Raw genomic sequence first — 12,924 nt, 5'->3', positions numbered from 1 at the left:
AATTACATACTGTTTACACCCAAAATTGTGAAAACACACCTTTAGATAGAGATCTTTAAGATCATTCACCAAATACATTAGGAACTCCAAAATGACAGTAAAACAGACTAAGGGCTGGATTTAGATTTCGGAGGACAGGTCACAATGGTGACGGATATTCCGTCTGCCAAAATATAAATCCCATAGGATGGGATACCTATCAATGTTGTGACGTAGTAACCCATCCGCCGAAGTTTAAATCAGGCCCTAAATTCAATTGATACTCTTCAAAGAAACACCCAGAAGATAACCTTTCTTAATTAGTACTACAGTTATACATCCTATCATAACAATGGTGTTTAAAGCATTACTCTGTAATAGATTTCAAATTGTATAGCTTCACCATATTCTTTCATCATTATATCTAGCTACTCTTAAAGAAAATGTTTTCATTATGTTAATTAGCCTCTAGCAATTTGTGTTTCTTTTAGAAAATTCTTCATCAGGTTTTTGAGGTTCTGATACAACTGCAAGATCGTTCATAATATCAGCTTCAATACTATTGGGAAATTTGAACACATTTTTTAAGCATATCTTCCTATAATTATACAATAGTGTAGGTTCCTCTTATAATACTATTTATGGCACAAATTAATCACATATACATGTTATTTACAGAGATAACATTTCTATATAAGAATGCTCTTATAAAGCTCAAAATATAACATGCAATTCTTGTTGCATGGCATTAAGTTTTATCACGGATGACCTCCAGAACTTACTCTCAAGGTGCTGGACCTCCTTTGGCTAAAAATTAAGATATAGCTATTCTACCATTAAAACCAAATAATAAAGTGACCTAAAAGTTGTTTTAGAGTGTTTTCTGAAAAGTGCACTGTAGTGTCCATTAAGGAAAGTAACATAAGGACTTCCAAACGAATGGCGCTTTTAGGCTGTTCAGCCGCATGCGGGTCCACTGAATATGGACCCATATGTAGTAAAATTCTAAAACTATTCCAAAAAAATGTAAAGACCAAGACTACCTCTACTATATTCCTCTTCAGAAACCATTCACACCGACAGCACATGCTCCCAAAATGGCACCTTCATGCTAAAGATCTTTCTATTCCAAGTACATCATTTCCCTATATCTTCAATGGTTCTGTAGACCGCAAGATGTTAACTACATGTCATCAGTGTACAATAAAAAAATAAATTCAGGACTGGACACCAAGGAAGGAGAAGCACATATGTATGGATTATTGTGTGTTCCATATCTGCTAAGCAAAGATTAACTAGACATGGTTCAAGGGCATAGCAATTCGTCAGACCATTACGGAATAGGATTTTGCTACATGAGTATTTTTTAGAGAATTTTGCAGTCAGACCAATCCGTTAGGGTGACGTTCAATCAAAGTTTTCACAATCCTTTATCGACGTCACAACAGTACAGCGTATTCAGTGCCTGCTCCTACTAATGCAGGTAAATGGAAAGGAGAAATTCATAAGCATTATCCCTTCTACAATATTTTTTGTCAAATATGGTAGTACATGTTCCTGCCGAAACATTAAATAGAAGTGCATTAATCACATTTGATACTACATCATGTTTGCTTTCGATTACCCATTGTCCTAAGTGCCCTAACCATATAATCGTGCAGCTTTATACTTTTTCAGTAAGAACTGTGCGTTTGTTACACAACATAAAACGTTAGGATGGTGCGAGTTTGTTTCCCTCCATATCCTCAGGTTATGTTGGCCTATAGCCCTGCTAGCTCGCAGTGCACCTTGCAGGGTAACAAATGTGTGTGCAATCTCAGAACAAGACAATCCTGACTCCCCAAGAAATCGTGGTAACAGATCTAAAACCATTTCGTTCAGACTCTCATGCATACCCAAAGGAAATATGCATGAAATGCAACCACTGCAGTTTCAATATTTATGGAAGCAGTGAGATTCTGGAGTGAAATACGTGCGCTGCACTCAATAATAGAACAAAACATATTACCCTAATTAGCAATACGGGAGTGGTGGAGAGAATGAATAAATCCACCATTGTGCTAAAACAATGAATATATGCTGGCAGATAGTAGCGTAATATAGGATAGTGAAGAGTAGTGTTCTCCTTCCCAACGCTTCCTAACCTGGTTTGGCCTCGGGTGGGTGATCTGCCAAGAATCCCTGGGGTGATCTAACTCCCCATTACCTGCGGGCAATTGTCATCAGGCTGTCCGTCTTGGTGTAGAGCGGGACATCCCTTGTGGAGATGACAGGGATCAGCGGAGCTGAATTAACAGGATGCCACAGCCTCAAAGTGTCAGCACAGTGCTACACTGATTTTAATAAGGAAGGGAATTTGCATATATAATAAACAGTGCCCATGTTGGCATGTTGAGATCTTGGTGAGGCCGCAATTGTTTGTTAGCTAGACAGCGTTGTCAACTACTAGGCAACAATAAACTATGAAAATTGTGCTGTGAACTCTACAGATTGCACTCAGTATTCAAGGTGTCACGATAGTGTGCCTTCGAAGATAAAATGTAAGCAAATGCAGTTTAGGGAAATCCTATCTTGCACTGACACGTACACAAAATGTTTGTCATAAGTCACTGTGCTGCAGAAAGAAGGCAACTTAAGAAAAGTGAGCATAAAGATGCTGCTGTTTCTAGTAGGCCAAGTGATGCCAACTCTTGGCACTGAAGGTGAAATAAAGCTATCAATACGGAACGTAAATAATGCAAAAACTCATGCGCTGTAAAATATAAAAACCTTTAAAAGCAAAAAACAGTCTCTGATCCTTTAACACAGTAAGTATAATGAAAGTCACATCATTTTTTTAAAGCAATTCAGTAAAAGCATATTGAAAACAATTTTAACATAAAAAAACGAATTAAACCATTTGTCCCATGACTCGAAACAGCCGCATTGTTTAAATGTTCTGAAAAGTAAATTAAACATTGCTGCTCCTGGCTACCGCAGATGATGTTCCCACAGGCACCTTTCGAATCAGATTCATTAGGCATATACGTTTCCATCCAGCCCCCTCAGCTGCCGCTAAAGGAGGAGTAGCCAGTGCCAAATCCGCATAAGTCGAGCCAAGAACCTGTCTACCAGGAGGAAAAGCATCCCAGGATGGCTTGTAAAATGCATTTAGGAGCAACGGTAGGCGCCATGGACAACAGCACAGATGGACCATTAGCAGGTCGATCAGTAGGGCAATGCTCAGGTGACTGCACCAACTGCATCCCCAAGCGTACATCTAAAGCACAATAGAAAGAGAATAGAAGACAGGAATATGGGCTGCACATATTGTAGGCACACAGGCTGAAAAGGCAAGAAGCAATCATTATTTAGATCCTAAAGTAAGGGTGCGCCAAAACACTATCATGCTTTCACAACACAGGAGCACATTGTAAGGGTCAGATACATTTGGCCTCGTGATGGGACCTCCATTGCGGAGTAGAAAAATAAAAGCACAGTCCCAACGATCGGGAGCAGGACCAGCGGAAGACCTTCAAAAATGCTTCAAGCACGGAGTGTATGAATGATGGAATAACTACGAAGAATGACTGGAAGGTACTAACCAAACTAGAGCCATGGATCTTTAAAAAGTGTGCTACTTCCGTTGTATTAGACATATTAAAAATGTGGTGCACCATCTCCACAAAATTGTGTGGGGAAATTAGTGTGAAGTAGCGACTGTATCTCAGAAGGGATCTTGCAACTTGAAGATCAAACGTCTCCCTTGCAGATGTTAAGTCCACATCTTTCTGGAACAAAGCAGCTTTCAGTCTGCTTAAGGCATCAAAGCACACACTGAAAAGTTTAATTGAAGGCCACAGCATTGCCCCCCTAACTGTACAGGCAGGCGGAAACAATACTTCGGTACAACAGGTCACGACCGCAGAAACCTTCACCAGATAAGCAATTCTCGGTTTCATGCCACACCAACTCCGATCATTCAAAATAAAATAACTCCCATTAGAGAGCAACCATAACGTCAAACGGATCACAAAGGTTGGAGAACCCTTCAGATAGAAAGGCAAATTACCTATGGCTGCGTTACATACGGCGTGCAGAGACATTCCCTACACACTAACGAACTTCCTAAAGTACTCTTGCAGTCTATGCCGCTAAGAAAAACTTCAGTTTTGCCATTCCTACATCGATGCCTAAAAGGTAAAATCCATGACTAGTGCACGCACCCTTCCCTTAGCGCTTCATAAGTGCCCGACTTGATGGTGTTGTGAACAGTACTAAAGATGGAATGTCAATATTTGCAGAGAAATAGAGCTGTGGATTATCGAATCCGCAAAAGGTGTTTCAGCAACAGTGAACTGTTTTTTTTTACCTCTTTATGTGTAACATCATGTATGTTGCATCCTTCCAGGCCATTATTTTCTGTTGCTTTGTAAAATTGTAAGGTAAAGACAGATTTGTGGCAATAAGGTATCGCCACGGTACGCGACCAGAGCAAAGAGTATGGAGTGTCCAACTCAGTAACATATTAGCCCAAAGCGGTGATTGCTCATGTTGTTGAGTAGACATATCATCTTGTATGATGTCTATTGCCAATGAAACCATGTTATTCAGAATGTATATTCTAGTAAACAAAGTGGTCATACTATTATCAACTACCGCCAAAGCCCTTTCTAAATTTGCCCTGTCAATCTCGCGCAATCTCTCAGTGACTTCTTGCAGTCAAACCTTCCAAACTTCATTGTACAGTGCATACAAGAAGCGCTTTTCACATGGTTTACGAGGACATAAGAGAAAGTCCTGTAACCCATGTCATCAGACAGAAGGGACAAGTGTTGTTTCACTTGAGACAATGTTGAGGTCCTTAGCTAATCAAGGCACAACTTCCCAAAACGGTATGTGACTACCACCCTGGAGTGTTGTGTCTGCGCGTAACGTGGGTCTGGTCTATTGATCTTAAAACCTTTTGTGTCATCCACAAAACGTGTCTGACATCTATTAGTGTCTAAGGGCCACACTAACCATTACCCGTGAATGGTAACCAATAAACTGTCCATGCCATTGCAAAGCACGGTGTCCATTGTTTCTAATGTATAATTTGTGATCTGATGCCAGTCCAAAAAACGTGCATATGTGGGAATTCTTGGTGTGTTTAAATCCTTCCTCTTAGCAAGGCCAAGACATGATGTTTTTTGCACAGTCTTGTTCCAGAAAATCATTTGGTGGGGTACAAGGTATTCTCTAAACAAGGGTTTGTCTCCCTGAACCTGCCAATCCTTCCCCAAACTGATTTCACATTTTCCACGTCCCTCCAAAAGTCAAACCCTTGTGTGGACAACTGGGAAAGAAAGGATGCAGAATATATATGAGCTTGGTATCTGTGAGCATATTTTTCTTATGTAGTGCTAGTATGAGAGCATAAAATATTAAGAACCTGGGTCTGTTCAATCGTGACCTGAAAAATATGTGCGCTTCTGTGTAAACACAGTGGTGGTAAAGAGCAGTGTTCCCACTGTGTATTATTAAAGGCAGCACGTGGAGTTCTTGCTTTATGCAAATTAGTATGACCATAATGTTGAAAACAGAACATTTCCTCATAACCTCATAAGTGCTGCGCCCAGTCCATCGGCCGACGGCACCACTGCCTCGGGAGTGCTGCCGTCGGCCGTTGGACGTTCCAACTGCACCTGCAAAATGGAACGTTCAGCACTGGAGCTGGACGTTCCATAGCTGCTAAGGTGTTAATTAGCATTACAAATAAACAGTTAATCGGAATTATAAACACTTGAATGCTCTATATCTTCTAGCGTCTCTTGCATTGTAATAATGTTCAAATCAGAGATAGAACTAGGAGTGATAAAGTCATTCAATCATAACTTGAACAAATGTGGAATTTGTAAAACTTCAGTATGCCCAAATATATCATACAATACCCTATCCTAAACAATTCCATCAGGAACTGGCACAAGTGATGTTCACCAGGGAAAAGTCTCTTCACACTTTCTGTAATGGAGAATGGGGCATTAAAACCAAGTTCACATGCTCACCAGCAGAGAGTTCTGGGACATAGTGTCCATTCAGAATTAGGAAAAAGACTGTCATCACAAAACCAATCCAAAAGGAACAGGAAAGGTTGTAATCCAAAGTTAGAACCTTAAAGTAACAAAGTAAGCCTTCTTCAAAAGTAAAGTACACGCAGCCTGCCTTGGAGAGGTGGAAGAGGAGGTGAACCCAATGCATCCAAAAAGAAGTCATCCTCGTTGATTAAGAAGCCTGTGGCAGTTCGATCTATTTTTGGCAGCTCTGGAAGTTCTATAGAACTAGGAGTTTGCTTGGACTGTGGTACACTGATGTAGGCACAATCTGTTTTAGTTTGTAGAACAGAAATCTGTGTTTCTGTACAAGTTGTTTGTATGGTATTTGCTGGTGCAGTGGGTAGAAAAGATACTTCGTTACAATTATCTCCAGCCGAGGAGTAGAGTCTTCATCAGAGATCAGAGCTTCCAACAAGAGCTTCTGTATGGCAGAGAGAGAAGACCGGTAACTACCCATGAGCCCGCAGGGTCAACTGTGTAGACCCAGCCAGATGGTTTTATGAGATCTATTGACACAAGTCTCTTGATTTTGTAGCCAGTGAGTGGCAGTAAAAGCACAATTCTGTTACCGTTAAACAGCCAGGACAGGTACATGCGCTTGTAAGATGACCCAAATTCTTTTTTGTCCGTTTTTTCCTGGACCAGGATCCATATCTTAGGGATCCACCCAGGAATCCCTGGCATTTTCTTCACTCCTCCAGAGGTGGTGTGTTTTACTTGGACGTTGCTTTGTGCATCCTGGAAGCTGTTGAGTTCCTGTAAAAATATCAAAACTTGATTTTTTAGGTCTCGCCTGTCGATGCGCATCGAGCAAGCGAGACTATGGGGGCTTATCCACTCTTTGTCCAACTTGCAAGGAATCGTGGCGATTCCTTGCAGTGCCCGTGACTTTTAAGCTCAATGCGCATGCGCATTGAGCTTAAAAGCGCGTGCACATGCCCCCAGCCGTATTTTCCCTCAAGGCGCACTCCTCCCACACCCCCGCTCCGCCCCCCCCCCTGCCCGCCGTGTCGCATTTCTCCTCCCCCTCCCCTGCCTTCCCTCCGTCTTGTCTCTTCACTTCGCCGTGCCTACCCTTCTCCTCCCCCCTCCTCCTCCTACTCTCCTCCCCCCTCCTCCTCCTACTCTCCTCCCCACTCTCTCTCTCTCTCCCAGCACTCTTCTACAGTCTTTCCGCTGCAACCTTGTTTCTAAATATTATGTTTTTTGTATGGAGACCAGCGCAAATAGTACGTGTTGTTGTCAACATATTGGAACTTAACCGCCTATTACTGCATTTTATATAAGTTGTTTCTTCTACAACCCTGACTTTTTTAGGTGCGCGTCACTTCTCTTCGTTGGACAATATGTAAAAGGACATGCAGAGACCATTGATTCCTATGTACTAGACATTGGGTTCAAATGTTGCGGGTTGTGCCCCAGTTTTTTGTATTTATCAATGAGAAAGGAGGCATTAAAATTGTGTAGTGTGCACGGCGCTTGGAAATGTGAAAGGCATTGGCAGCAACACAACCATTGTTTACAAAACATACTTAAAATACGCGAGCGCACGCGCGTAGCATGCATTGGAAATACAGGGTACGCAAACACGCTCTGAGGTAGGCACACCAAGACAACAACACACGAACGCTAACTGGACACGGGCGCACCCCACCAACACTTGAACTGCACAGAAGCGCAGGCACGCTAACGGACACATAATCGGAAATAAAGACACCAGCGCTCTTCACACAAACACACACTCACACTAACATCACACACGTCAGCATCTCACGACACGGCAGTCACGCAGTCCTACACCACAGAACAGCGTGCACACTCCACACAACCAAACACAAACTCACTAGCACAAAAAAAACTACATGTTCGTAAACCACCCGCTCCTCAGGTTGCCCCGTCCGCCTTGATCTCGGAGCCGATCCTTCTCCTTCCCTCCCCCGATTATGTTTCTCCTTCGTGTCGCCCCGGTGTTTACCTTCTTAGGCTCGCCGTCACCGGTCAGTCTTGCCTGCAGCTTCTCTACCGTTTCCAGCACCCCCATGGCCGCCATCTTTAACTCTGGCAGGGCCGTAACAGGAAGTGACTTCCAATAATCCCACCCCCAACGCTCTGACCAAGGGCGCCATCTTTCTTATGGGCATGCGATTATGACCCAGAAGTAGAAGTGTCAGCTGACCCTGTTTGTTTTGGGCATTTACCAAGGGATGACTATTTCCGACACCGGAAAAGCCGCCATTTTATCCGAAGCAGAAAATCAGAATGCCTGCGCGGTTCAGTCTGGCATTAAAAGAGACACTTGTGTTGTTTAATCTAAACAAGAGTAAAAGCCATGATCGGAGCGCACCTCTTCACCTTCTTAGAAGTACTTAAGAGGCACCTTCGTACCCCCTCCCTACCCTACCCCCAAAAAAGCTTGCTGATGTTAGTGCCGATGCCCTGTCTGCAGTTCAGAGCCTCAGAAAAGCTTTGCCCTATGCGCTGCGAGCCACAATGAACTAGCTGTGGTCATTTTAACGACCCCCACGTGAGTCATACTTGAGCCTATTTTAGATTTAAGACTCTTGGAGCGGTGGAAACATTCCTTCCAAACTAGTGACCACACCCTCACCCCCTCACCCTCAACCCCAACCCCTCACACCCTCAACCCTTCACCCTCAACCTCTCACTCACCCTCAACACCTCAGCCTCACCCTCAACCCCTCACACACTCACCCACACTCACCCACACTCACCCACACTCACCCACACTCACCCACACTCACCCACACTCACCCTCCCTCAACCCCTCACCCTCCCTCAACCCCTCACCCTCACCCTCAAACCTTCACCCTCAACCCCTCACTCACCCTCACTCTCACTCACCCTCACTCAGCCTCAACTACTCTCACTCACCCTCAACCCCTCACCCTAACTCACCCTCAACACCTCACTCACCCTCACCCTCAACACCTCACCCTCAACCCCTCACCCTCAACCCCTCACCCTCACTCTCCCTCACTCACTCTCAACCCCTCACCCTCACTCACCCTCAACCCCTCACCCTAACTCACCCTCACTCACCCTCAACACCTCACTCACCCTCAACACCTCACCCTCACTCACCCTCAACCCCTCACTCACCCTCAACCCCTCACCCTAACTCACCCTCACTCACCCTCAACACCTCACTCACCCTCAACACCTCACCCTCAACCTCAACCCCTCACCCTCACTCACCCTCACCCTCACTCACCCTCACTCTCACTCTCTCACCCTCAACCCCTCACCCTCAACCCCTCACCCTCACTCACCCTCAAGCCCTCACCCTCACTTACCCTCAACCCCTCACCCTCACACAGTTCAATAGGTCTCAGACCATTTCAGTTAGAGCTTTAAGAAATGTTTATGGCTTTTTTTCTTTGTAATTCTTTAGCATTGGCTACAGGAAACAAAAATGCTAAACATTTACAAAAAAAAACCCATAAACAATTCTAAAAGCACTAACTCTAATGGTGCGAGACCTATTGCATTTCCAATGCTTGTTTCAAAATGTGTTTCTGCCACCACTGCGCTGGGACCATCGAGGTCTCGTACTTGAACATGATCTCATAGGGAGTTAGACCACCCAGGAATTTTCTAGGGAGATTGTTTAGCGCTCTTTGGACCCCATATAGTTGATGGACCCAACTGCAACCTGAGCCTCGTATTTTTGCTGTTACAGACTGCTTAAAGTCCAGTTTTTTCCTCTCCACAACCCAATTTCCCTCTAGGTGGTATGGGGTAAAACACTGCACAGAAAAACCTATCTTAAGTGTGGCGCACACTTAACCTCACACGGAAATTATTTAACTGTATGGTGACAGGAATTTCAAAGCTTCTCAAGGATGTCAAATCTTCCAATGTACAAGGCAACACAATTATTCAACAACTAAAACAACTTGAGTATTTGGCAAAACGAGAAGTAAATCAAAAACTGCACGCGTCAACTCTGGTGCAGTATCACAGAGTGAAAAGAATTCCACAAGGTTTGAGAATGTCAATTAAACCGATGCTTTACAGATTTCACCTTAACAAGGAGTTTATGGAGAGGTGGTACTCCATTCTTAATAAATGCTCCCTGGATTTGATTCTTTTATTGATTGAGGAATTGGCTAAGGTAATCCATGAACTTTCAAATGAAATAGAAGAAATAAAACATAATTTGGAAGCACGAATGGATAAAGAGGATTGGGAAAAGTCACTCAATGAGATTAATGCAAAACTTGATAAATACTCTAAAGAGTTGCAGGAAGTTCAAACGGGACACGTTGGATTTCAAACTCAACGAGGTTTACACGTGGGCTGAGGTTTAAGCTCAAAGGAAAGTATATCCCAAGAAAAAAGCACCTACAACAGAGGAAAGTCTAGTTTCTGACACAGATCTGAATACTAATAGACCGTCAGCTCAAACCCAAATTGTGGAAGTTCTGTCATCAACTGATTCAACTACAACAGATGTTTCAAGAGCAGGAGGAACAAGTCAGTCTTTTTTAGCCAAGGGAGGGGATTCAGGCCAACCACCAGGGAAACAACAACCATCAAAAAAATCCGCAGAGGACACCCAAGGAGCTCGCACAAGAAGCAAGAGACTAACAGTCTTAAACGTCTCCAGAACACAATTGACTAAAGATGAAGTAAGAGTCTTAAATAAAGGCTTGGGATTTGTTCCCACATATGACACAAATAAATTGGAGTGAAATCGCTTTTTGTAGATTCATGCGAGTACTGAAACAAACATTTTTTCACAAATGTAGTTCCACCCCAGCCTGATAAAGAGGAACCAGAATTTTTGGAATTCAGACCCAAATCAAAATTTCAAGCACCAGTGTCACACAAAATCTTAGACGCTTTTGAAAATGCTGTTAAAAATGATTTAGACCGTCTGAATTTGAGCAAATCAAAAAGGAAGAATCTATCAGTATATGACAGAAACACAGTGAAAGGACTTCAAGAAAACACCAATATACTGATTCAAAAGGCTGATAAAGGAGGAGCCATTATAGTAATGGACAGGATCATGTATAAACAAAAAGTTGATGAACATGTGGCAGACAGATCTACTTATTTTGAACTAGAAAAATAGCTCTGCAAGACATCTTGACACATGCATTTGAATCAGGTCACATCTCAACAACTACCAAGTCTTTTCTATCCGTCCAGTATCCGAGGAGACCACGCCTCTATATGCTCCCCAAGGTGCATAAGAATCTACGAGATCCCCCATGCGTCCAATTGTGAACGGGTGTGGTACCATTTTTTTACCACTCGGTCAGTACATTGACAAATTTCTCCAGCCATTCGTTCAACAATGGCCCTCATACATAAAAGATACCAATGATTTTCTTATGAAGTTGCAGGAAATCAAGATTACCAAACAGATGCTCCTGTGCACAATCGACGTTAAGTCGTTGTGCACATCTATCCCTCATCAATCCTGTCTGGAAGCCGGTCTGGAAGCCGTGGAACGGGCTTTGTTACAACAACCATCAATAAAGGCAGATAAAGTTTTCATACTGGAATTATTACACTTTTGCTTATACCACAATTACTTCCAATGGTCCACCAAGTTTTTTCTCCAACAGAATGGAACTTCAATGGGATTTGCGGGGGCCCCTGCCTATGCAAACACTTTTATGGCGAAATTCGAGGCAGATTTTGTTTACAGTAACAATCTATGGAAAGAACAAGCGATCATATATCGCAGATTTATAGATGATATCTTTGTATTATGGTCTGGATCTAAGGAGAGCCTAGAAACAGAAATTGGAAAACTCAACCAGTGTATAGATCAAATTGAATTTACGCATACCATCAACGATAAAGAATTACCATTTTTGGATGTCATGATCAACATTCAAGATTTAAAAGTGAGGACGACAGTTTTCAGAAAAGACACTGATGTAAATAATTCTCTATCATTTGACAGTTTTCATCCACTAAACCTAAAGAACAATTTACCTGTGTCTCAGTACATGAGAATTAAGAGAATTTGTTCGACAAAAGAGGATTTAGAAGAAAATCTGACTTTGCAACAAAAGAGATACAAGGAAAGAGGATATCCGGATGATGTATTGGACAAAGCCAAGAAAAGGATACAGACGTACAGCAGAGAAAACCTTCTGAAGCAAAAATCCCCAAAAAAATCGAGTGAAAGACATGTTTTTGTCTCCAAATTTTCTACCTTGTCACAGAAAATCAAGATCATCATAAACAGACATTGGGAACTACTGCAAAACGAAACTGACTTAATGGCATTTTTTCCAGCAAGCCTATTTTTGCCTTCACTAGATCTAATAAAAACATGAAGGAGTTTTGATGACACCACTAAGACAAGCAGAAGTAAGCCATAAAGGAATGAAAAAATGCCATAATTGTGTGCATTGTTCAAATGTAATTGAAGGTAAACTGTTGCGCCATCCGCGAACAGGACGAGAAATCACTTTACATTATGATGATGATTGCAATTCTAAAAATCTTATTTACTACATAAAGTGTCCCTGTGGGAAATTATACACAGGGAAAACAGAAAGGAAATTAAAAACCAGAATTTCTGAACATAAAAGCACGATTAGGAATAAAAACTATAAAAAGTAATTTAGCTAAACACTGGATTGACAATAATCACAACATATCCCAGTTCAGGTTTTCCATACTGTAGACAGTGAAAATTTACGAGGGGGTTGATCTAACCAGATCCCTCCTCCAGAGAGATATATTGGACCAGAACCCTTGAAACACAAGAGCCAATGGGTCTTAATGAAAAAATAGATCTTATGGGTTTTCTATGAACTTTTCGCTTTGGATCTGCTATAAAGATTGATGCCTGTACTTTGTAAATATGAATCAGATTGGT

At 42.3% G+C, this 12,924-nt stretch overlaps 1 protein-coding gene across 2 annotated transcripts in view; it reads right to left on the bottom strand.

Moving 5' to 3' along the window:
• Positions 1-12,924, bottom strand: part of STEAP2 (STEAP2 metalloreductase) — a 182,981-nt gene that overhangs the window by 137,313 nt on the left and 32,744 nt on the right. The gene's annotated exons all lie outside the window — the stretch shown is intronic.

Source organism: Lissotriton vulgaris, chromosome 10 (assembly GCF_964263255.1).
Source record: "Lissotriton vulgaris chromosome 10, aLisVul1.2, whole genome shotgun sequence".
Lineage (NCBI taxonomy): Eukaryota > Metazoa > Chordata > Amphibia > Caudata > Salamandridae > Lissotriton > Lissotriton vulgaris.
This window is presented reverse-complemented; position numbering and strand designations above follow the sequence as displayed.